The 22,964-nt window shown below is 36.7% G+C and overlaps 1 pseudogene across 1 annotated transcript; it reads left to right on the forward strand.

Annotated features, from left to right (window-relative positions):
- The first annotated feature begins 17,268 nt into the window (after positions 1-17,268).
- Positions 17,269-21,978, forward strand: LOC147383040 (protein DMR6-LIKE OXYGENASE 1 pseudogene; annotated as a pseudogene). The gene is made up of 3 exons (XR_015173246.1): positions 17,269-17,538; positions 19,701-20,022; positions 21,724-21,978. The product of XR_015173246.1 is annotated as a protein DMR6-LIKE OXYGENASE 1 pseudogene (transcript).
- Positions 21,979-22,964: the final 986 nt, after the last annotated feature.

Consider the following 22,964-nt stretch of genomic DNA (forward strand, 5'->3'; position numbering starts at 1 on the left):
TGAAGAATCGTGGATCGTTCAATTTTTATAAAATCACTTTTGATGAGGTTAGAAGTTTCGAAATGAACTAATTTTTTTCAAAGATGATCCCCTCACCATAGAGATCATCTTCACAAAAAATCAGTCCATTCTAAACCTTTTTGCCCATATAAGGTAAAACACGTTGTAGCTTTATGTGTATACAGATCTTGACTTTATATGTATAGGGAGCCATTCAGAGGCCCTAAAGTGTGCTAAGGTTTGTGCAAAAAATTTTAAGCCAAGGTTTGTGCCAAAAATTTTAAGCCATTAGGTATTGCAAGATTGAACGGTCGAGATTGAATAAACCACCTGTAACGTGTAAACTTATTTTTGCGTACATAATCTTTCAATTTATAAATAAACCCCTAGAAATTAAACCCAAGCCCCTCTATATATTTTACTTTTATCTCCCCCACAACATTTCAGACTTTACCTTTCTCACTCTCTAACCAACAATAGAATAGATTTTGCGTCTCTCTCTCTCTCTTTCTCAATTTTGTACTGTCCATCTTTCGTGAAAAATCCCTGAAAATCATACCTCGAGATCTCATCTTCTCTATCTCTCTCGAAAACCAAAAACAAATGCAAGCTTTAACGAAGAAACCATTTCTTTTTCGAATAGAACATAATTCTCATATACAAACTTTATTTAAAGAAACCCTCTAGAAATTGATCTCTCATCATGACTTGCACGAACTATTGATCCCCACAAACGGGATCCCTCTTTCGATCTCTCTCCCATACTGTTTATCAGCAATAGAAACATACTCTTGTCTTTCTAAACCCCAACTCTTCTATCTCAACTTTAATATATATTTTTTAAAGTTTTTTTCCTTTTGTTTGTTTTTTAATTTCATTATACTATGGGAGAATTACAGTGTTTTTTTATATGTTGTTTTAAATGGTTATAATTCCTTTGTAATTAGATTGAAAAAAAAAGATTGAATGATGTAAATCTATATGCTCGTACTCATCAACCCAAGATGAGGCCCCTCAAATGAGAAGGAGCACTAGTAATTTCAATAATTATACATCCCAGGACTGAACCAATGATAAATGTGAAAAGGATATTCAATGACAGCTAATTTCTTGCACATTTGACGTTTGGATTTAGTCAAAAGTTAATTGGATTTGGCTTTTTTCCTTCAATTTTCTTGCATTTTATATTTTCCTTATGTTTATTATTATTTTTTTTTTTTTGCATCTGGGCAATTGCCAACTTGACCTCATGGTGAGGAATAGAATAGGTACACTTCCTGGTGTTGGTGGTGAGAGCTAAGAAACTCAAGAAGCCAACGGTAGAAATGGCCGTGGTGGATGGCAGCTAATGGAAAGGGATCCACCACCATTACTTTGAACAAATGTCGATTTATTTTTTAAAGTAGTCACTCTATTTTGGTTGGGTCATATAAACCCTCTTATAATTATGAATGTTGTTATTTCTATAGCTTCTGAGCTGATGTGTACTCATAAGCACATAATATTCCATGAATGTTCTGATTACTGATGGAAACATCATTTTGATTTCTTCATGAATGGGTCAATTTTGTTTAAGGAGATGAATCCGGAAAGAAAGATGGATGAAATAAGGGAATTAATACATGACTTCTAGAACTTGGAATAAGAGCTTGATTAGGTACTAGATACTTCATGACATGCAAATGGAAAATCCAAGAAGAAAGATAGATGAAATAAAGGAATTAATCATGTCTTCTGGTCAATGAGTTTGGTTCCATGTTTAGAGAGTTACTACTATCAACCTGATGCCTACCATTTTTTTTTTCTGGTTAGACTGTGTCTAAAATCATGTTTTTTGTTATTGCAAGTGTGTATATATCACCAAAAATTTCAAATGATCACTCAACTTTGGAACCTTTTTTTTTCAAATAAAGGCCACCTTTTGAAAATAAATAATCTTGCAGATAATGGAAATGGAATAAATCAACCAAGATTTACAGCCAAACGTTGGTGGGTATCACTCTTGCTGCATAAAACAAACCATATATTTAAACGTACTATCATCCACTCACATCTGCAAAGGTCATGTCCCCTATATTCTTTGGTAATCAGAAGCTAGAAACATATGCAGTCCATGATCTATTTATCCTTGTTGGGCTGGGTCCACCTCATGTGGGCCACCCATAAAATAAAAGGATAAGGGCAAAGCCCATTCAACTTAACACAAAAAAAAAAGGGGACAGCAACCAGTTCTTTAGTTGGGGCTGCTGTTTTTGGGTTACAAGAAGGGAGAAAAGAAAAGAGCAAGGTTGAAAGAAAGGGAAAAGGAAGGGGGTGGACTTTGGAGAGTTAGGGCAAGAAGATTAAAGGGCAAACGTTGCTCGATTTGGCTCAAATTTGGAGTAGAGAATCCTTGCAATATACTCTACAACTCTACCAAGTTATTTTTCCAGATTAGCTTCTCTTTCTCATCTCTATTTAGAGATTTCATTGGTGAGACCTAAACCTTCCCCTTTTTGTTTTCTTGTGAAATCCATCTTTATTAGATGATGTTTATTGTATTGTTGAACCAAGAATATGTATTCTTGATGTTGATTGTAATCTTGTGAGCCTCTAGATTGATCTTGAGAGAACTTTGGTATAACCCATTATTGTTGATAGTGGAAGATTTTGGTGTGGACTACCGAGACAAGTCCCGTGGTTTTTACCTTCACTTTGAAGGGTTTTCCACGTTAAAAAATCTTTTGTTGTTGTTTGTGGTTGTTTATTTTGCTTGGTTGGATTATCTTGCACTTAGATTGGTATTATTCGGTATAATGGTAGTGTTGATAATGGTTGGATACTTTTAGCCTATTTTTGTCACTCAAAGAGGGAAAAAGTTTAATTTTCGTTGTGATTGTATTACACATTGTGTGGTAGTTTTCCCAACAACTGGTATCAGAGCAAAAGGTTGTTTGGAGTTAATTTCTTGAGTGTTAAAAATGGAAGGGACAGATGGCATGATCAAATTAAATTCAACCAACTATTCCACTTGGAAATGTATGATGGAGGACTTGCTTTATTGCAAGGATTTGTACAAGCCAATTAAATTGGGTGATGTAAAACCAGCCGAAATGTCTGATGGTGATTGGGAAGTTATGCATAGAAAAACTGTTGGTCACATTAGACGGTGGGTTGATCCAAATGTATTTGAGGAAATTTGTGATGAAACTAAAGCCGATGTTTTGTGGAAAAAGCTAGAAAATCTCTTTGAGAAGAAAACTGCAAGAAACAAGACTGTCTTGATTAGAAGATTTGTTAACCTGAAATATAAATATGGGAGCAGCATGGTTGAGCATACAAGTCAGTTTCAGAGCATAGTGAACAAGTTGGTAGCCATGAAGATGAATCTTGATGATGAAATCCAAGCATCTTTACTTCTTAGTTCGTTGCCTGAGAGTTGGGAAACTTTAGTGGTGACAGTTAGTAATTCGGCACCAGATGGTAAACTGACCATGGACTTGGTTAAAGACAGTCTGTTAAATGAAGATGCTAGAAGAAAAGAAATGGGTGAGTCTTCTTCTAAGGTGCTCATGACAGAAAAAGAAGATAGGCGAGGAAGAAGCCAAAGTAAGAACCCACGTGCAAACTTTAGAAGGAATAATTCTAAGGGGAGATCCAAGTCTAGACCGAGAAGAAACATTACTTGCTTTCACTGCAACAAGCAAGGGCATATGAAGAAAGAGTGTAGATTCTGGAAAAGGGAACAAAGTGAAACCAAGAATAATGAAAAAGAAACAAACATAGCCATTCATGATGGTGATACAGTGATTGTTTACGATGATGGTTGTGTTAACCTTGTCTACCAGGATAGTGATTGGGTAGTTGATTCGGGTGCTTCATTCCATGTAACCTCTCACAGTGAATTCTTTACATCCTACACTAGTGGTGATTTTGGGAATGTCAGAATGGGTAACAGTGGTACATCTAAGATTGTGGGCATTGGTGATATCCACTTAGAAACCAACATCGGCAACAAATTAATTCTCAGCAATGTCAGACATGTTCCAGATATTCGTCTCAACTTGATTTCATTGGGGAAACTTGATGATGAGGGCTTTACTAGCCATTTAGGTGAAGGTAAATGGAAGCTCACCAGGGGTTCTCTAGTGGTTGCCAAGGGACAAAAACTGAATACTCTCTATGTCACGCAAGCTACACTTTGCAAAGGAGAGGTGAATGCTATTAAGAAAGAAGCAAATGTTGATATTTGGCATAAACGGCTTGGCCACATCAGCGAGAAGGGACTTCAAACTCTTGCTAGAAAGAAATTTGTACCTCAGTTGCAAGGTATGACATTTCTGAAGACTTGTGATCATTGCATAATTGGAAAGACTCATAGAGTTGCATTTCATACACATCCTCCAACTAGAAGGCCAAATGTTATTGATCTAGTTCATACGGATGTTTGTACTATGCAAACTAGAACGCTTGGCGGTGCTCTTTATTTTGTGACTTTTATTGATGACCATTCTAGAAAAGTTTGGGCTTTTGCTTTGAAATCCAAAGACCAGGTACTCGAGACTTTCAAGTATTTTCATGCTCAGGTTGAAAGAGAAACTGGAAAATAGTTGAAGTGTGTTCGAGCAGATAATGGGGGTGAGTACAGAGGTCCTTTTGAGAGTTATTGCAAGAATCATGGTATCAGGCTTGAGAAGACTGTCATAAAGACCCCTCAACATAATGGTGTAGCTGAAAGGATGAATCGAACCATTGAAGAAAGGGTTAGGTGTATGTTGTCACATGCCAAGCTACCTAAGTCCTTTTGGGGGGAGGCTATGAAAACTGCAGTTGACTTAATTAACCTTTCTCCATCAGTTCCTCTAAATGGTGATGTACCCGATAGAGTTTGGAAAGGAAAAGACGTATCTTATGATCATTTGAGAGTGTTTAGTTGTAGAGGATTTGTTCACATTCCTAAAGATGAGAGATCCAAGCTTGATGGTAAAGCAAAGCCGTGTATTTTCTTGGGGTATGGTCATGAAGAGTTTGGGTATATGTTGTGGGATCCAGTAAACAAAAGGATTGTTAGAAGTCGAGATGTTGTGTTTCTTGAAGATCAAGTTGGGGAAGATGTTGAAAAGGCTGAGAAGTCTAATCCCTCCACTAGCATTTCTGTTGATCTGACACCAATTGCTCCACCTCCAGTGCATGTTGATTATGGGGGAGGTGGTCAAGAAGACAATGATGATAATGTTGATGAGAATGATCAAGCTGATGAAGAAGTTGAGCCAACAAATCAGATTGAGCAAGAACAGCCACAACCAGTTGTTGAAACTGAATTAAGAAGATCTATAAGAGAGCGTCAGCCATCTACTAGATATCCTCCTCATGAGTATGTGATGCTTACTGACGGAGGAGAGCCAGAAACTTACGAAGAAGCTATCTCACTTGAGAAGAAGAAAGAGTGGTTGAAAGCCATGCAAGAAGAGATAAATTCCTTACATGAGAACCACACTTATGACTTAGTAAAGTTACCTCAAGGCAAGAAAGTTTTAAAGAATAAATGGGTTTACAGGTTGAAGACTGAAAGTAATAGCTCACAAAAGTACAAGGCTCGGTTGGTTGTGAAAGGTTTCAGTCAGAAGAAAGGTATTGACTTTGAAGAAATTTTCTCACCAGTGGTGAAGATGTCTTCTATCCGAGTTGTTCTTGGTTTAGCAGCTCGCTTGAACTTGGAGATTGAACAACTTGATGTAAAAATTGCATTTCTTCATGGTGATTTAGAAGAAGAAATTTTTATGGAGCAGCCTGAGGGATTCAAAGTCAAAGGAAAAGAGCATCTTGTGTGTAAACTGAACAAGAGTTTATATGGGCTTAAGCAAGCACCAAGGCAGTGGTACAAGAAGTTCGACTCTTTTATGGTGAGCCATGGGTACAAGAAAACACTACTGATCATTGTGTGTTTACAAACATTATTCTAGTGATGATTTCATCATTCTCTTGCTTTATGTCGATGATATGTTGATTGTTGGCCATGATGCTATTAAAGTTGAAAAGTTGAAGAAAGAGCTTAGTAAGTCCTTTGCCATGAAAGATTTGGGATCGGCAAAGCAGATTCTTGGCATGAAGATTTCTCGTGATAGGAGAAATGGGAAGCTCTGGTTATCTCAAGAAAGCTACATTGAAAAAGTTCTCGAAAGATTCAACATGGGTAAAGCCAAAGCCGTGTCATCTCCACTTGCAGGTCATTTCAAACTTACTATCGAGCAATGCCCTTCAAATGAGAAAGAGAAACAAGAAATGAGCAAAGTTCTTATTCATCCGCAGTTGGAAGTTTGATGTATGCTATGGTGTGTACGAGGCCAGATATTGCTCACGCAGTCGGAGTGGTTAGTCGATTCCTATCTAATCCGGGTAAGGAGCATTGGGAAGCAGTGAAATGGATACTTAGGTATCTCAGAGGTACTTCAAGGGTGTGCTTGTGCTTTGGAAATGGTGAACTTGTATTGGATGGTTATACAGATGCAGATATGGCAGGAGATGTTGATACCAGGAAGTCTACTTCAGGACTCTTGATGACTTTTGCAGGGGGAGCAGTTTCTTGGCAGTCCAAGTTACAAAAGTGTGTTGCTCTATCCACCACGGAAGCTGAGTATATTGCAGTGACTGAAGCTTGCAAGGAAGCTTTGTGGATGAAGAAGTTCTTACAAGAACTAGGCTTGCAACAGGGGAAATACATTGTTTATTGTGATAGTCAAAGTGCAATCCATATTTCCAAGAACTTGACGTTTCATTCGAGATCCAAGCATATTGATGTTCGTTATCATTGGATTCAGGATATGCTTGATGCTAAGGAGTTACAGTTGGAGAAAGTGCATACTAATGAGAATGGCTCGGACATGTTTACAAAGATTTTGCCAAAGGAGAAGCTGGAAGCTTGTAGGCGAAGAGCGGGCTTGGTAGAGCCCCCCACATGAGATGGAGGGGGAGATTTGTTGGGCTGGGTCCACCTCATGTGGGCCACCCATAAAATAAAAGGATAAGGGCAAAGCCCATTCAACTTAACACAAAAAAAAAGGGGACAGCAACTAGTTTTTTAGTTGGGGCTGCTGTTTTTGGGTTACAAGAAGGGAGAAAAGAAAAGAGCAAGGTTGAAAGAAAGGGAAAAGGAAGGGGGTGGACTTTGGAGAGTTAGGGCAATAAGATTAAAGGGCAAACGTTGCTCGATTTGGCTCAAATTTGAAGTAGAGAATCCTTGCAATATACTCTACAACTCTACCAAGTTATTTTTTCAGATTAGCTTCTCTTTCTCATCTCTATTTAGAGATTTCATTGGTGAGACCTAAACCTTCCTCTTTTTGTTTTCTTGTGAAATCCATCTTTATTAGATGATGTTTATTGTATTGTTGAACCAAGAATATGTATTCTTGATGTTGATTGTAATCTTGTGAGCCTCTAGATTGATCTTGAGAGAACTTTGGTGTAACCCATTATTGTTGATAGTGGAAGATTTTGGTGTGGACTACCGAGACAAGTCCCGTGGTTTTTACCTTCACTTTGAAGGGTTTTCCACGTTAAAAAATCTTTTGTTGTTGCTTGTGGTTGTTTATTTTGCTTGGTTGGATTATCTTGCACTTAGATTGGTATTATTCGGTATAATGGTAGTGTTGATAATGGTTGGATACTTTTAGCCTATTTTTGTCACTCAAAGAGGGAAAAAGTTTAATTTTCGTTGTGATTGTATTACACATTGTGTGGTAGTTTTCCCAACAATCCTAACCAACACTCAATGGGTAATCCAAAAGATATACCATGTTTTTGTGTTGTCTGCAACCCAAGTATCAAAAAGGGCTTTCATTTTTCTTGCTCAAGGACTATTACAAGTGTCTCAACAGAGAGAAATGTGAGATAATAGAATGCATTAAGTTGCCATGTAAAACTATTTTATTAATGAGCTTTGTTGTTCATGACTAATACAGTAATTCCTTAGGAAACAATAAAGAAAAAAAACAGATGGCTCTCTTTGTTTAGAATACATCATAATTACTTCTGTATGAAAGGTCTGTTTAAATATCCAACACAAAACCCTCAGTCAGCCATTGATAGCTGAACAAACCACTCCAAAAATGGGAGCAAAGGTTAACAAAGACTTGTATCACTTGACTTAAGAAACTTGACCTCCTCTCCAACTTTTTATGTAGAGAGTGTATCAAAAACAGAGTCAAAACTTCTAAAAACAAACTATTTCAACCCTTAGAAGGATGTTAAGAAGAAAATGCCCCAATCTCCATCATTGCCATTTTAAACATCATAGCAGTTGGATTGCTCAGTGAAGGAGCCAATTCCTTTAGGAATTCAACCTTAGATTATTGGATCCATTTGAGTTGAGGTGTGCTCTCCATCTGGTTGTGAGTTGCCATCTCTCCTCTCCACTAAATCATAGAAGCACTACCATCTAAGTATGAGAAGAGGAAGGTATGCCAATACCCTAACATATAATCATTCACATAGTACGTCCACCAGTGCCCTCTTTTGGATCATATAGTTAAAAAAATCCCAATTAAATAAATAAATCAATAATAAAACAACACAAATTAATCCTAAATAAATAAACAAGTGTTTTGAGATTCTCTGTAGTTTTTTTGAAAAAAAATATTTTATGATCGTATGGGTTCTTATTTTATTACATCTCTGTGATATGCTTACACCCATTTTTATTTGACTGTTGATTTAAATGAAGCTTGATCAAAGAAGGTTGTAGCAACCTATGGCTTGGTAAGCATAGTACAAGAGCAAATCTAGAACTTATTGGATCAAGTCCTTGTGGGATCTCTTTTTTCATATTCTAATCAACCCAAACAATAATTAGACCTCAAATTGATTCAATAAGATTTGGATCAGATCCAATTCCAATCTAAAGCTTATGAGATTGGATACAAGTCCGCTAACTTATTAGATTTATCTTTAACATGTCCAAAGGCACAAGTCTTTTCAATATCTCTTTGAATAAAGCATAAACCATTGAAAAGGAATTGTCTTTTGTTAAAGCCAAAGAGGACTTTTTTGCGAATATCATCCAGAAGAGTGGATGATCAATAATAAATAGCCCAAGTAAAATTAGTCAAAAAATGTCTTATAATTGGTTAATGTTAAAATTCAACACCAGCCCAAATTGGAAAAGCCCACATTTATTGTCCAAGCCCAATAGTTATTTATAGCCCAATTTCTAGAATCTTCCTAGAGAAAACTCTAGATGTCTTTAGATAAGAGAAAAATAGAAGATTCTAGAATTACAGATATTTTGGTAGAAAACTCTAGACTAATAGATATTTTTAGAAAGTTCTAAATGACAAAATTGTAACCACTAGATTAAGAATGTGTTGGCACAATCCTAACCATTAGTTAAGGAGGTGCCACTAGTATAAATAGGGGTGAGTCCTCTCATTTTGTAATCAAGTAGTAAGAAACAAGTTGTGAGAAATAACTTGTGAGTAAGAAGTCTTGAGAGGTTGTAAAAAGTGTGAGTGTTTGTAAAAGTGTGTTTTTCTTAATAGAGTGTTATTTTCTTCTTCAACTTGTGAGTGATATTTTTATTGAGGGTATAGTACAAGTAAATTGTTTACTTGTTTATATCCAATATTTGTGCATTTAGAGTCAAGTACTCTAGATTTTTTTCCTCAACAATTGGTATCAGAGCGAGGTTGCCAAGGATCATTTTTGGTGGAGCTATCTTGAATCATGAGGAGTTTACTACTTTACAAGATCGTTAGTCAAGTTTGTTCCGTTCAGTCGAAGCTCTGTCAGTACGATGGGTGACCTTCAAGTAGTTGGAGGAATCAAGAAGCTCAACAACCAAAACTACAACACGTGGGCAACATGCATGGAGTCTTACCTACAAGGTCAAGACCTTTGGGAGATTGTTGGTGGTAGTGAAGTTACGCAACCGACAACAGAAGATGCCAATGGCATTTTGAGAAAATGGAAGATTAAAGCAGGCAAGGCGATATTTGCTTTAAAGACCACAATTGAAGAAGAAATGTTAGAGCACATTCGAGATGCTAAAACACCGAAAGAAGCATGGGATACTTTCGCTACACTCTTTTCAAAGAAGAACGATATAAAGCTACAACTTCTCGAGAACGAGCTGTTATCAATAGCGCAACGTGATATGACGATCGCCCAATACTTTCATAAGGTGAAGTCGATATGCCGTGAAATTTCAGAGTTAGATCCGAATGCTGCTATTGGAGAAACCAGGATAAAAAGAATAATTATCCATGGTTTGCGATCCGAATACCGAGGCTTTGTTGCTGCAGTACAAGGATGGCCGACACAACCATCACTTGTTGAGTTCGAAAATTTGCTTGTTGGTCAAGAAGCTTTGGCTAAGCAAATGGGAGGAGTCTCGTTGAAGGGTGAGGATGAAGCACTCTACACAAGAAAAAATAAAGGTAAATTCAAGCAGCACGTCAGAGGTGGATCTAAAATGAATGGTGACAAGATAAGAGGTCATCAAAGAGAGGGAGGCTCTCGTTCAGGGGAAGCTTCAAAGAATCACGGTAATACGAGAAGGTTTGAAGGCGATTGCTACAATTGCGGGAAGAAAGGCCACATGGCGAAAGACTGTTGGTCTAAGAAGAAACATGCTGAGAGTAATGCTGCTACTTCTAGTTCTAAGGAGAAAATAGAAGACGAATGGGATGTTGAAGCATCATTTGTAAAGGAAGAAGAAGAGGTAGCTCTTACAGCTACATCTAAAGGGATTGACTACGAGAATGACTGGATCGTAGACTCGGGGTGCTCAAATCACATGACAGGTGATAGACAAAAGTTGCAAAACTTGTCTGAGTACAAAGGAAGTCGTGTGGTGGTGACGGCTGACAACTCAAGGCTACAAATAGCTCACATCGGTAAGACGATAGTCACACCTCGTTATAATTCTAACCAGGTGCCACTTCAAGATGTCTACCATGTTCTAGGAATGAAGAAAAACCTGTTATCCGTAGCTCAACTAACATCATCAGGCTATTATATCTTGTTCGGTCCCCAAGATGTGAAGGTATATCGTGACATCAAAATCTCAGAAAAGCCAACGATAGAGGGACGACGATTGGAGTCAGTTTATGTAATGTCAGCAGAGTTTGCATATGTAGACAAGACAAGAAGGAACGAGACAACAGATTTGTGGCACATGCGGTTGAGTCATGTTAGCTATTCCAAGTTAAGTGTGATGGTAAAGAAGTCGATGCTTAAGGGACTTCCTCAGCTTGACGTGAGAACAGACACGGTCTGTGCAGGATGCCAGTATGGCAAAGCACATCAATTGCCATACGAGAAATCGAAGTTTAAAGCAAAGGAACCATTAGAGTTAATTCACTCTGATGTGTTCGGGCCAGTCAAGCAACCATCAATCGGCGGAATGCGGTACATGGTAACATTCATTGATGACTTCTCTAGGTATGTGTGGGTTTTCTTTATGAAAGAAAAATCTGAAACTTTTTCAAAGTTTAAAGAGTTCAAAGAGATAGTTGAAGGAGAAGTAGGAAAGAAGATCCGTTGCTTGCGCACAGACAACGGAGGAGAATATAGCTCGGACGAGTTCTCTCTATACCTACGAGAATGCAAAATACGTCATCAGTATACATGTTCCAATACACCACAATAGAATGGTGTAGCAGAAAGAAAGAATCGACATCTTGCAGAAACTTGTCGGAGTATGCTACATGCAAAGAATGTACCTGGAAGATTTTGGGCCGAAGCTATGAGAACAGCAGCCCATGTGATCAACAGACTTCCTCAACCAAGATTAGAGTTTGTTTCACCCTTTGAGAAACTGTGGGACATAAAACCTACAGTTAGTTACTTTCGAGTATTCGGATGTGTATGTTATGTACTTGTTCCTGATCATTTACGTAGCAAGTTCGATAAGAAAGCAGTTAGATGTATCTTTGTTGGATACGATAATCAGAGAAAGGGGTGGAGATGCCGTGATCCTACAACTGGAAGGTGTTATACATCGCGAGATGTGGTATTCGACGAAGCATCTTCTTGGTGGTCCTCAGGAAAAGAGGTGTTGCCAGACTCAAGAGAATTCGAAGACAAACTACAACAAAATATGAAGGAGCACACTGTCAACATTCAACCAAGTTCAGATGAAGCTGGAGACCTGCATGATAGTGATGGAGATCAAGAGGTGGCCCAGAATCCTTGGGAAACTGGTGTGTATCAACAAGAAGATCATCATGAAGAAACGGAAGTATCAACTCCACAATCACAACTGAGAATGTCAAACAGAATTCGCAAATCAAATCCCAAATATGCTAATACAGCCATAGCTGAAGAAGCAACTGCTAAAGAACCCGAGACATTTGAAGAAGCATCACAAAACTCTGAGTGGATCAAAGCTATGGAAGAAGAAGTCACAGCATTAAAGCAAAATCAGACCTGGGATCTGGTGCCAAAGCTAAAAGATGTGAAACCCATATCCTGCAAATGGGTTTACAAGATAAAGCGTCGTCCAAATGGATCGAGCGAGAGGTATAAGGCTAGACTGGTGGCTCGAGGGTTTTCTCAACAATATGGGCTAGACTATGATGAAACGTTTAGTCCGGTGGCGAAACTTTCGCGTCAACTGAACATGGTGCAAAGAGTTAGAGCTGGTGTTGAGGGGGAGTGTTAAAATTCAACACCAACCCAAATTGGAAAAGCCCACATTTATTGTCAAAGCCCAATAGTTATTTATAGCCCAATTTCTAGAATCTTCCTAGAGAAAACTCTAGATGTCTTTAGATAAGAGAAAAATAGAAGATTCTAGAATTACAGATATTTTGGTAGAAAACTCTAGACTAATAGATATTTTTAGAAAGTTATAAATGACAAAATTGTAACCACTAGATTAAGAATGTGTTGGCACAATCCTAACCATTAGTTAAGGAGGTGCCACTAGTATAAATAGGGGTGAGTCCTCTCATTTTGTAATCAAGTAGTAAGAAACAAGTTGTGAGAAATAACTTGTGAGTAAGAAGTCTTGAGAGGTTGTAAAAAGTGTGAGTGTTTGTAAAAGTGTGTTTTTCTTAATAGAGTGTTATTTTCTTCTTCAACTTGTGAGTGATATTTTTATTGAGGGTATAATACAAGTAAATTGTTTACTTGTTTATATCCAATATTTGTGCATTTAGAGTCAAGTACTCTAGATTTTTTTCCTCAACAATTGGTATTAGAGCGAGGTTGCCAAGGATCGTTTTTGGTGGAGCTATCTTGAATCATGAGGTGTTTACTACTTTACAAGATCGTTAGTCAAGTTTGTTCCGTTCAGTCGAAGTTCTGTCAGTACGAGGGGTGAGTAAGAGGTCTTGAGAGGTTGTAAAAAGTGAGTGTTTATAAAAGTGTGTTTTTCTTAATAGAGTGTTATTTTCTTCTTCAACTTGTGAGTGATATCTTTATTAAGGGTATAGTACAAGTAAATTGTTTACTTGTTTATATCCAATATTTGTGCATTTAGAGTCAAGCACTCTAGATTTTTCCTCAACAGTTAATGCCTTGGTCAATACTTCTGTTTCAAGGGAACCATTTAACAATGCCATTCTTTTCGAACAACCACCCATCAAAAAGCAAAAGCAACTGTATGCAATAATCACATTTAAACAACAACAAAAATGCCACATGAAAGCTGAAGACAGTACTTTTCATGCAAATAAGGAATGAAAAAAGATGTTAAAATTTCCTTCCTACCACATGAAAGCTCGAGACATCCTTTGTACTACCTCATTCACTAAGAGAGCTTATTTTGCCTTGGTCTTGGCAAAAGAAAGTTAGGGTTAGGGGTATAGAGAGAGGGAGAGATAGAGTTTAGAGAGAGAGTACGAGAGAAAGAGATACCTGTAGAAAGAAATATATAGTTTTTCTAAGGCTGCTGCCAGTTAACAGTTCGAGAGAGTGCCTTCAACAGAGATAAGATGGCCTTCGCTTGAGAGGGATCTTTGCCTGATATGGTTGCTTGATAGTTTCGAGAGAGATAGAGAGAATAAAATCGTAGAAAAGACGAGATATAGAAAGGGAAGATTCTGTTATGTGAGAAGACAAAAGAGATGCAAAATCCATTTTGTTATTGGTTTAAAAGTTAGAAATGTGAGGTATGAAATGTCGTGGGGAAGGTAAAAGTAAAACGTATAGAGGGGCTTGGGTATAATTTTCTAGGGGTTTACTTATAAATTAAAAAACAAAAACTGTGCGCCAAGTAAGTTATACTTTATAGCTAGTTTACCAAAATCCCTTTTGTTTTATGTATCTTTCTCTTTAGGTCCTTATCCATTCCACACTATGCTAGGATTAACACCTAAGTCGTGCTGGAGTGACATGAGGCTGCAACCTCAGATCGCACTTTTTGACGTGAAAGTGGATTGGAATCATAAATGATTTTTCACACGTATCTCAATGAAAAATATCTATGATTCCTATACACTTTCACTTCAAAAGTGCAATATGAGATTTCAATCTGATGTCACTGTAACATTATTCTTAGCACATGGGATGTGACTCTCAATCGACCCATTGGCAAGGCTAATATTAAAAATAAAATAAAAAACCAGCCTTCTATGATTAATGGTCATCAGTTTAAAAGATAAAATTTAAGAATAAATATTTTTTATCCCACCAAAGCCTTTGAAAAGGAATGGCCACTAAACATCTGAACTTTGGTGACCTAGCCATTTTGTTGTTTTGACCGTGTAGTGCTCTTTAAACCGTGGAAAAAAGTTTAAAGGTGGCATAAGAAAAAAAATGTTATAGAAAAAGGGTGGATTATGTAGAATGAGAAGAGATGGAAAGGATGAGATCGATATTTGATACAATCCTAGTGGAATATATTAATAAAATTAATATTAAGATTATGATCATTCAAAAGATAACTATTTATGAGCCATCATATTCTTAATGTAACTCTCTCTCTCTCTCTCTATATATATATATATAGAACCTATTCTGGTGACAACTATTAGGCCAACATGTTTTGTCCTACATGGGTTAGAAGTTTTGGAATTGATTGATTTTCAATGAAGATGATCTCTATGACAATGATATCATCCTTACAAAAAATAAGTCCATTTCGAAACTTATAACCCCATCAATAGTGGTTTACAAAAAATGGACGATCCATGATTTTTCACCTCATAAACATGAGGTTAGAAGTTTCAGAATAGGCTGATTTTTGGTGAGGATGATATCCTCGTCATAGAGATCATCTTCACCCAAAATTGGTCCATTCCGATACTTCGAACCCCTATAGGACAAAACGTGTTGACCAAATAGTCGGCACTTGAACATATATATAAGGAAGCTTTCGAAGGTCCTAAAGAGAGTCAAACATTTTTCAATATATGGACTAGAACGTTCAGGATGGGCTGATTATTTGTAAGAATGATTTCTATGGTGAGAAAATCATTCTCACAAAATATTAGCCCATTTTGAAACTTATAACCCCATCAAAAGTGTTTTAAAAATAATTGACGATCCATGATTCTTCAACTTATAAATTGGGGTTAGACGTTTTTGAATGGGCTGATTTTTTGTGAGGATGATCTCCTTATCAAATTTTTTGTGGGGATGATTTTCTTACCATAAATATTATCCTCATAAAAAATCAGTCCATTCCGAAATTTTTAATGTATATGTTAAAAAATGTTTGACGCAATGTTTGGCTCTCCTTAGAGCCTCTGAACGTTCCAGGATCCCTCGACTCCTAAGAATGACTCATGAAAAAAACACATGATCCCAATCCCTTAAATTCAAAATCCATGAGATTTATCCTCGGGATAAGTATCTTCAAGATTTTTTTTCTCAAGATATTCATAAATCTCAACCATTAGATTTTGCATTTAAAAAGTTGGGATCTTATGTTTTTTTCATAAGCCATTCTTAGGAGTCAACAGATCCCATCCCATGCATATATATATATATATATAGGACAGCGTTATTACGACCCCTATTATGACTCACATTGCGACACACCATTTTGTCTTATATGGGCAAAAATGTTTGGAATAGGCTGATTTTTTGTGAGGATGATCTCTGTGATGAGGGGATCATCTTGGCAAAAAATCATCCCATTCCAAAACTTCTGACCCCATCAAAATTGATTTACAAAAATTGGACGGTCTATACTTTTTCAACAAAAATTGGACGGTCTAGAAGTTTCATAATGAGCTGATTTTTGGCAAGGATGATCTCCTCACCATAGAGATCATCCTCACAAAAAATCAGCCCATTCCAAACATTTTTGCCCATATAAGATACAACGGTGTGTCGCAATGTGAGTCGTAATAGGGGTATACGGAACGTGACCCATATATATATATATTGGGCCATCGAAGGACCTGTACCCTTGACCCTCTAAATAAATGGACTTAAGTGGGCCTAGCCTAAAATCATTTCCAATCAAAGTACGTTTCTTAACCTTAATTGATAGTAAGTATTGGGCCGTGGACACCATAAAGGAACTAGAAGAGGAAAGGCAATAAGAATAAAGTTGGGGTTACTCTTGAAGAGGGTTATTCTCGAATACGTTTATGCTCGATATAGCTTGAGACAAAAGGAGGAGACAACTAGTTTTTTTATTATATAGATTTTTGTTTTCTTTTATCCTTCTTGCTTAGGTCGTACAATGAGGATTAATTTTATTTATTTTATTTTTGAGTACTAATCCTATATACCTGGGTGGAAGATTGAAAGTCTTCTCCCACACCCCAACACATGCCACGTAAGTCACAATCCAAAGAATGGTTTACGTGGCATGTGTCGAGGTGTGGGAGGAGGGCTTCAATCCTCCACCTTGATTGCATACAATCGAGATTCTTAATTGTGTTTTTTTTCTTGCATATATCCATTTGTCTTGTTTTCGTTGGAAACACCGTGGGGGCTTATCATCCTGGCTGCTCTTACTATAAGTACTAACAACTCCCATGCAAGTTTTCATCTATTCTTTTTTCCTAGACGTGGAAACAATGGCCTTGGAGAATCTCAATTCCTCCAATGGAGTCCAAAACTTGTTGTCATGTGGAACAAAGAAACTCTCATTTCATCCCAAATACTTAGCTTCTGATGAAGAACGCCAATCTCTCAAGAAAGTTTCTATGTTAAGCTCGATACCAACCCTAGATCTTCAAGAACTAGATGGACCTTCAAGACCTATAGCTATAAAAAATCTAAGGCTGGCTTGTAAAGAATATGGGTTTTTCGAAGTAATCAAATTTGATTTCTACTAATAATATTTCCTTCTTCTTTTTTTTATTTTTGTGTGTGTTGTTGTTCATTAATGAAAGTTGTGTGTTTGAAGGTTTTTAATCATGGAGTATCGGAAGCTCTAATGGGAGATATGATGAGGGTTGCTGAAGAGTTCTTCGAAATGCCCATGGAAGAGAAGGAGCATCTCTACTCGAACGACTATCACAAAAGAACTCGAGTTTCGACTAGCTTTAATGCTAGCAAGGAGGATGTATTGCATTGGCGAGACTACCTTCGACACCCTTGTTACCCTTTGGAAGATTACATTGATTCATGGCCTAATAAACCATCATCTTACAGGTAGGCCCAACAAATCAATGGATCAATATATATGCCTTCATGCAAGATAGTATACATTAATTAATTCAAGTAATCATATTAGGCTCATACACATATACACAAGGTTGATAGTGCTTTGATCAGCCTAGGCAGTCAGCTAATTAATAAGAGTCCTGATAATATGACTCACCAGGTGGCATACTCAATCAACTCCCTGACTTGCACAAGTTCGGAACCATTGATCTGTATGCCTAGGACCCTCGGGATACACTTTTTATGGGGAAGTGCAATAGTGTATCCTGAGGCATACAGATCTACGGTTCCAAACTTGTCCACGTCAGGGAGTCGATTGAGTATGCCCCTAGCGAGTCATATTATCACGACTCAATTAATAAACTGGAACAAATCAGATGACCACCTGTGTTGGGATCTTCATGATCACAATCATCTAAGGATTTCATTGACCTCAAGGAAGCTGGTGGATCCTCTATAGTACTTATTTGCTGTAGCATCATGTAGTAGTTTTTTGACGGTTAGGATACGTTGGAAACAAAAATAATACATCAAACCTCTAAGATTCATTATCTAGATCAATTTGTTATAATAATAAAAAACAAGGATTGATCAAAGGTTTTGAAAATGGATGGTCACTAAACTTCGAAATTTAAACAATAGATTTTCCTGTTTTGTAAATATTGCATCATCTCAACAGTCCAAAGAGTAGTACTATACGGTACTACAGGAAATAAGTACTACAAAGGATCCCCTCCCTCCTTCCTTAGTAAGGAAAGATTGCGAACAGCCATCTATGCAACATCAAAAACATGATTGGATGACATAGGGATGTAAATCACAAAATTTTAACAACTTTCAAAAAAATTAAAGGAAGTTATTTTTCTCCATTGAATTTTAAATTTTAATTTTGGAGTTTGGTGATCGTCCATTTTAAACACCTTGGATCAAACCCAAAAATGATTTACTTTTTTAAAAAAAATCTGATTTATTCCATAAAATCTAGAGGCTGACTGTGGTGTTGGATTAATTGCCAATGTGACCATCAAGCCTTGGTAAGATTTGAAATCTTATTAAGTTAGTAGGGTTCTCAGGATTAGGACAAGTGTGCAATTAGACTCCCTCTTTCCAACCATCATCTCTCCTCTCACATCATCTTTGTGAGTGGATTCATAGATATAAGAGAAAATATGTATACTATGAATATAGGTTAACAAGAATGTTATGCAGAAGCGTAATAAGAGTAAAAATAAAGACAAAAACAAATACACAAAGAACATAAGATTTACGTGGTTCGACAATTAAATTTCCAACGTGTAGGAAGGAGAGGAGAAAAAATCTACTATCAACTTGTTCACCTCTGCAACTCTTGCAGCCGCAAGGAACTCATAGAGAAAAACTTAAGAAACCTTAGCCCCAAAAATACTTATATCTATAAAAAAAAAAATGACCTCAGGGGCATTGGCCTTTTACCCGAGCCTAGTCGAGTAGTCTAACCAGAACCTTTTCCTCTCGCTCTTGATCTCGGCTTTGCAGGCCAAGCCCACTCCACTTTGGAAAAATGTACCCTTTGACATTGTTTTGCCTCTTAAAGCCCAAGCCCAATAAGAGTACTAGACATCTCACAACAAAGAACAATTAAAAAACATAAGATTTACATGATTCAACTGTGCCTAAGTCCACCCATGAGAGATTGAGAGAGTTTTCATTATATTTGAGAATGCTTATAATCCTTAAAAAAATCGATCGGAATCTGAATCCAATCTCTTCATTTTGATTATCCAAACTGTGATTAACTCCTTTTCCTTCCATATTTAATTTCATCTGGAGCAGATAATTACAAAATTGAGAAAAATAACCACCGAAAAAATTCGGGAGCTCTGGAGCCCCAAACCTTCGTGCTACCTCCTACAACCCCTCAACCAACTCAATGTGGAGTCGCAACTGCAGAATTCTTGCTTCCTTGGTTAAGATTTCAACAAAATACAAGGGCTAAACAAAACAATCTCTTTGGTGATTTTGGGCCGAAACAACCATGAATTTGGTTTAATTAGGTGAAAGTTAGAGACACCTAATTGAGTCATCACATGATGTGAGATCAAATCATGTCTTACATATACGTAATTAAATTAACTAATATATAAAACTGATCATGTATTTATCCTTAATAGGGAAACAACAGCTAAATATGCGTCGGCCATGCGGGAAGTGACATTGAAGTTGCTAGAAGCCATCTCTGAAAGCCTTGGTCTGAATAGAGATCACATAGAAAATGCATTAGGGAAGCAAAACCAAACAATGCAGATAAACTACTATCCACCATGTCCCAACCCTGATTTAACCCTAGCCCTTGGGGCTCACACTGATCCCAACTGCCTGACCGTGGTGCAACATGACGAAGTCTCAGGCCTTCAGATCATGAAAGATGGGACATGGTTCGACGTGCCTTCTCTCCATGGAGCCTTCTTCGTTAACATTGCAGATCAATTGCAGGTAAAACTATTACAATTAATCATGTTTATCATACTTTTAGTAGATTTCTTATCTTGTACTTCATAGAATTGGTTAGCTAACAAACTCTACATCACATTTGCAAGCCACATAGCACAGTCTAATAGATATAATATAGCTTGTAAAATAATTAATGTAATAATATATATATATATATATATTACATTAATTACAGCGAATCATCGTCAATTTATCATGTCATAGAGATTATAAAAAAATGAGATTAGGACTATCTAAGATAAAAAAGAATGCAGCTGGAGACAAAGAAGAGGATATATATGGACACATTTTTGCAAATAAAAGATGTGGTTATGGATGGAATCGAATGTAGGAACATGATTCCTTGAGCTAATACAAAGATTTGGGATAAAGCTTTGATTACGGTGATATTCATTTGACTTGTCTTAGCTGGCTCATGAGTCTTCGAATTAACTTGGCAAACGAATTATTCGAGCTCAGTCGATGAGTTGAATCAAGTCAACCAAGTTTACGAGTTCCAAGACAATGAATAAAGGGTGGGTCTATCCGCACACATCAAAATGGTTCATTGCACCCACATAAGTGATTTTTGTAAAAAGAAAAAAAAAGCAAATTACCCTTTCGTTTTGGCTTATTGCACACACGGCACCGAACATAAAACCCAAAACCCACATTTTCTTCTTCTTCCTTCCTCCCCCTTCCTCTTCTTCCTTTCTTCCTCATTTTCTTCTTCTTCTTCTTAGTTTTGTGAGAGGTTGAATAAGAGAAGAGGAAGAATAAACGTGAGAAGGAGAGAGGAAGAAGAAAAATGGTTCGATACCTTTAACTAGGTGAAATAAACAATTTAGGTTAAAATACATTTGATAGGTGAGTATAGATAGTTATTTTAAAAGTAAGGTGGGTATGCAAGAAAATGGGTGGAAATTACAATTTCGATATGTGCTAATAGACCCACCCTTGAATAAAAGGACTGATGTGGCGAATATATAGATTTGCCATTTAAAAAATAATAATAATAAAATAATGCTGAAGTGACCTCAAAATTGTACTTCATATCTCACTTTCGTGAAGTGAAAGTATATAGGAATCATGGATGCTTTTCACTCATATCTTGATGAAAAGCATTTATGATTACTACATACTTCCACGTCAAGAAAGTGAGATACGAGGTCACTCCAGCACGGATCACAAAAAAACTGTTGTAAGGTGGTGAATCAATGGCATGATGCCAGAAGTATTGAAAAGACTAGAGTGATCAATTCAGAGAAAAGTGTTTGGATATTCTCTTTTCTCTATTCACGTAGCATCATTCTATTATTTCATGAGCTTCGCACTGTTTCTTTTTTCTTTTCAACAGCAACTCCAGACTCTGATGGGCCACATGCATGCAGGGGTGTGGATCCATCAAATTTTTTGTCCAAAAGTGAATTTCACCTTAATCAAGATTTGATCAGGTTACAGTTAGCAATCATATATACCATCCGATCACCATCTAAAAGAAAATAATTGACGGTTATGATTGTCCTAACCCATGTTTAAATTTGACCTTGACCTTCAAAACAGGAGCAATCTTATCGTTGGTTTGAGGAGTATCGATCCCGTGATTTTAAATAAATAAATAAATAAAATGTGTACGTTATAGATATATTTGATGATCATATATTGTTTATGATAATCAGATTGTCGATGCATATTTTTCTTTAGGTTATCAGCAATGGGGAGTACAAGAGTCCAGTACATCGAGCCATAACAAATTCCAAGAAACGAAGAATTTCAATACCAACTTTTTATGGTCCATCTCTTGATGCTGTTATAAGACCTGCAAATTCACTAGTGGCATCTAATGCTCATGGTCCTCTCTACGTTCCCTTCACATATCAGCAGTTTCTGGATCATTTTTACTCTCAAAAGCTTATTACCACCACAATTGAAGCCTTCCAAGTACCATGCACCAAATAAAATAGATGTATGTAATTTAATATGTATTATTCTCAAAATCATTTTGAAGTCTACGGACCACCAACTCATCACTCTAATAATTTTGCAAAGAAGGACAAGGAGTACTGTTCCATGGCTATGAAACCTATAAGAGAGGTCACTAAGCTCAATCACATCAGTAGGTGTCAAATGAGTTGACATCCTCAATTTATGTGGCATTTTCAAGTTAGTTTTGCTAGCTAACGGTATCACAAAGTAGTCTATTGAAATTATATTTTTTTTTTACTCTTATTGCATGGTCTGTGATTATTTTATCTAGGCTTTGACGGATAGGATTACTAGTGTCAATGGGTCAGTTTTGGAATTTGATTTGTCTAGGAATCAAGTCCAGAACATTGAGTTTTTTTTTTCAATTTCGATTCTCATCGATTATAGTTCCGATTCACAAATTATGGAATCAGAATTGGAATCGCCTTAAAAAAAATTTTAAACAAATTTGATTGGTTGCTATCCGCTACGATTTTTAATTGGTTTAGTTCCAATCAATTCCATTAAGAAAGGACCCAAAAGGGTCTTATTGATCTCAATTTCTATTTGGTTCCAATTCAACAGGTGCCTGTCGGCACCTCTAAATAATTGGAACATAAAATGGGACAGAGTTTATCAGAAATTCAAGATCCAAAGTCCGAATTTAACGGGTATATGTATGGATCGTTGGAGAATATCTAAATCTAAAAATAGGTTGAATATGGTTTGACATCCTTTTATCTAAGTGGAATACGAACCCATCCCTATACCTATATATATATACATCCAAATGATATATTGCTTTGAAAATTATATTTTTTTGATTTTTTGAAATATCATTTTCTACTATTTCATTACTACATGAATTCTTACAAGAATAATATTGAAGAGACCTCAGACTAGAACCTCATATCGCATTTCATGACATGAAAGTGTATGAAAACCATAGATGTTTTTCATTGAGATATGAGTGAAAAAGT

This window comes from Akebia trifoliata, chromosome 16, assembly GCF_017979445.1.
Source record: "Akebia trifoliata isolate Shusen 1 chromosome 16, ASM1797944v1, whole genome shotgun sequence".
In the NCBI taxonomy this organism is placed as follows: domain Eukaryota; kingdom Viridiplantae; phylum Streptophyta; class Magnoliopsida; order Ranunculales; family Lardizabalaceae; genus Akebia; species Akebia trifoliata.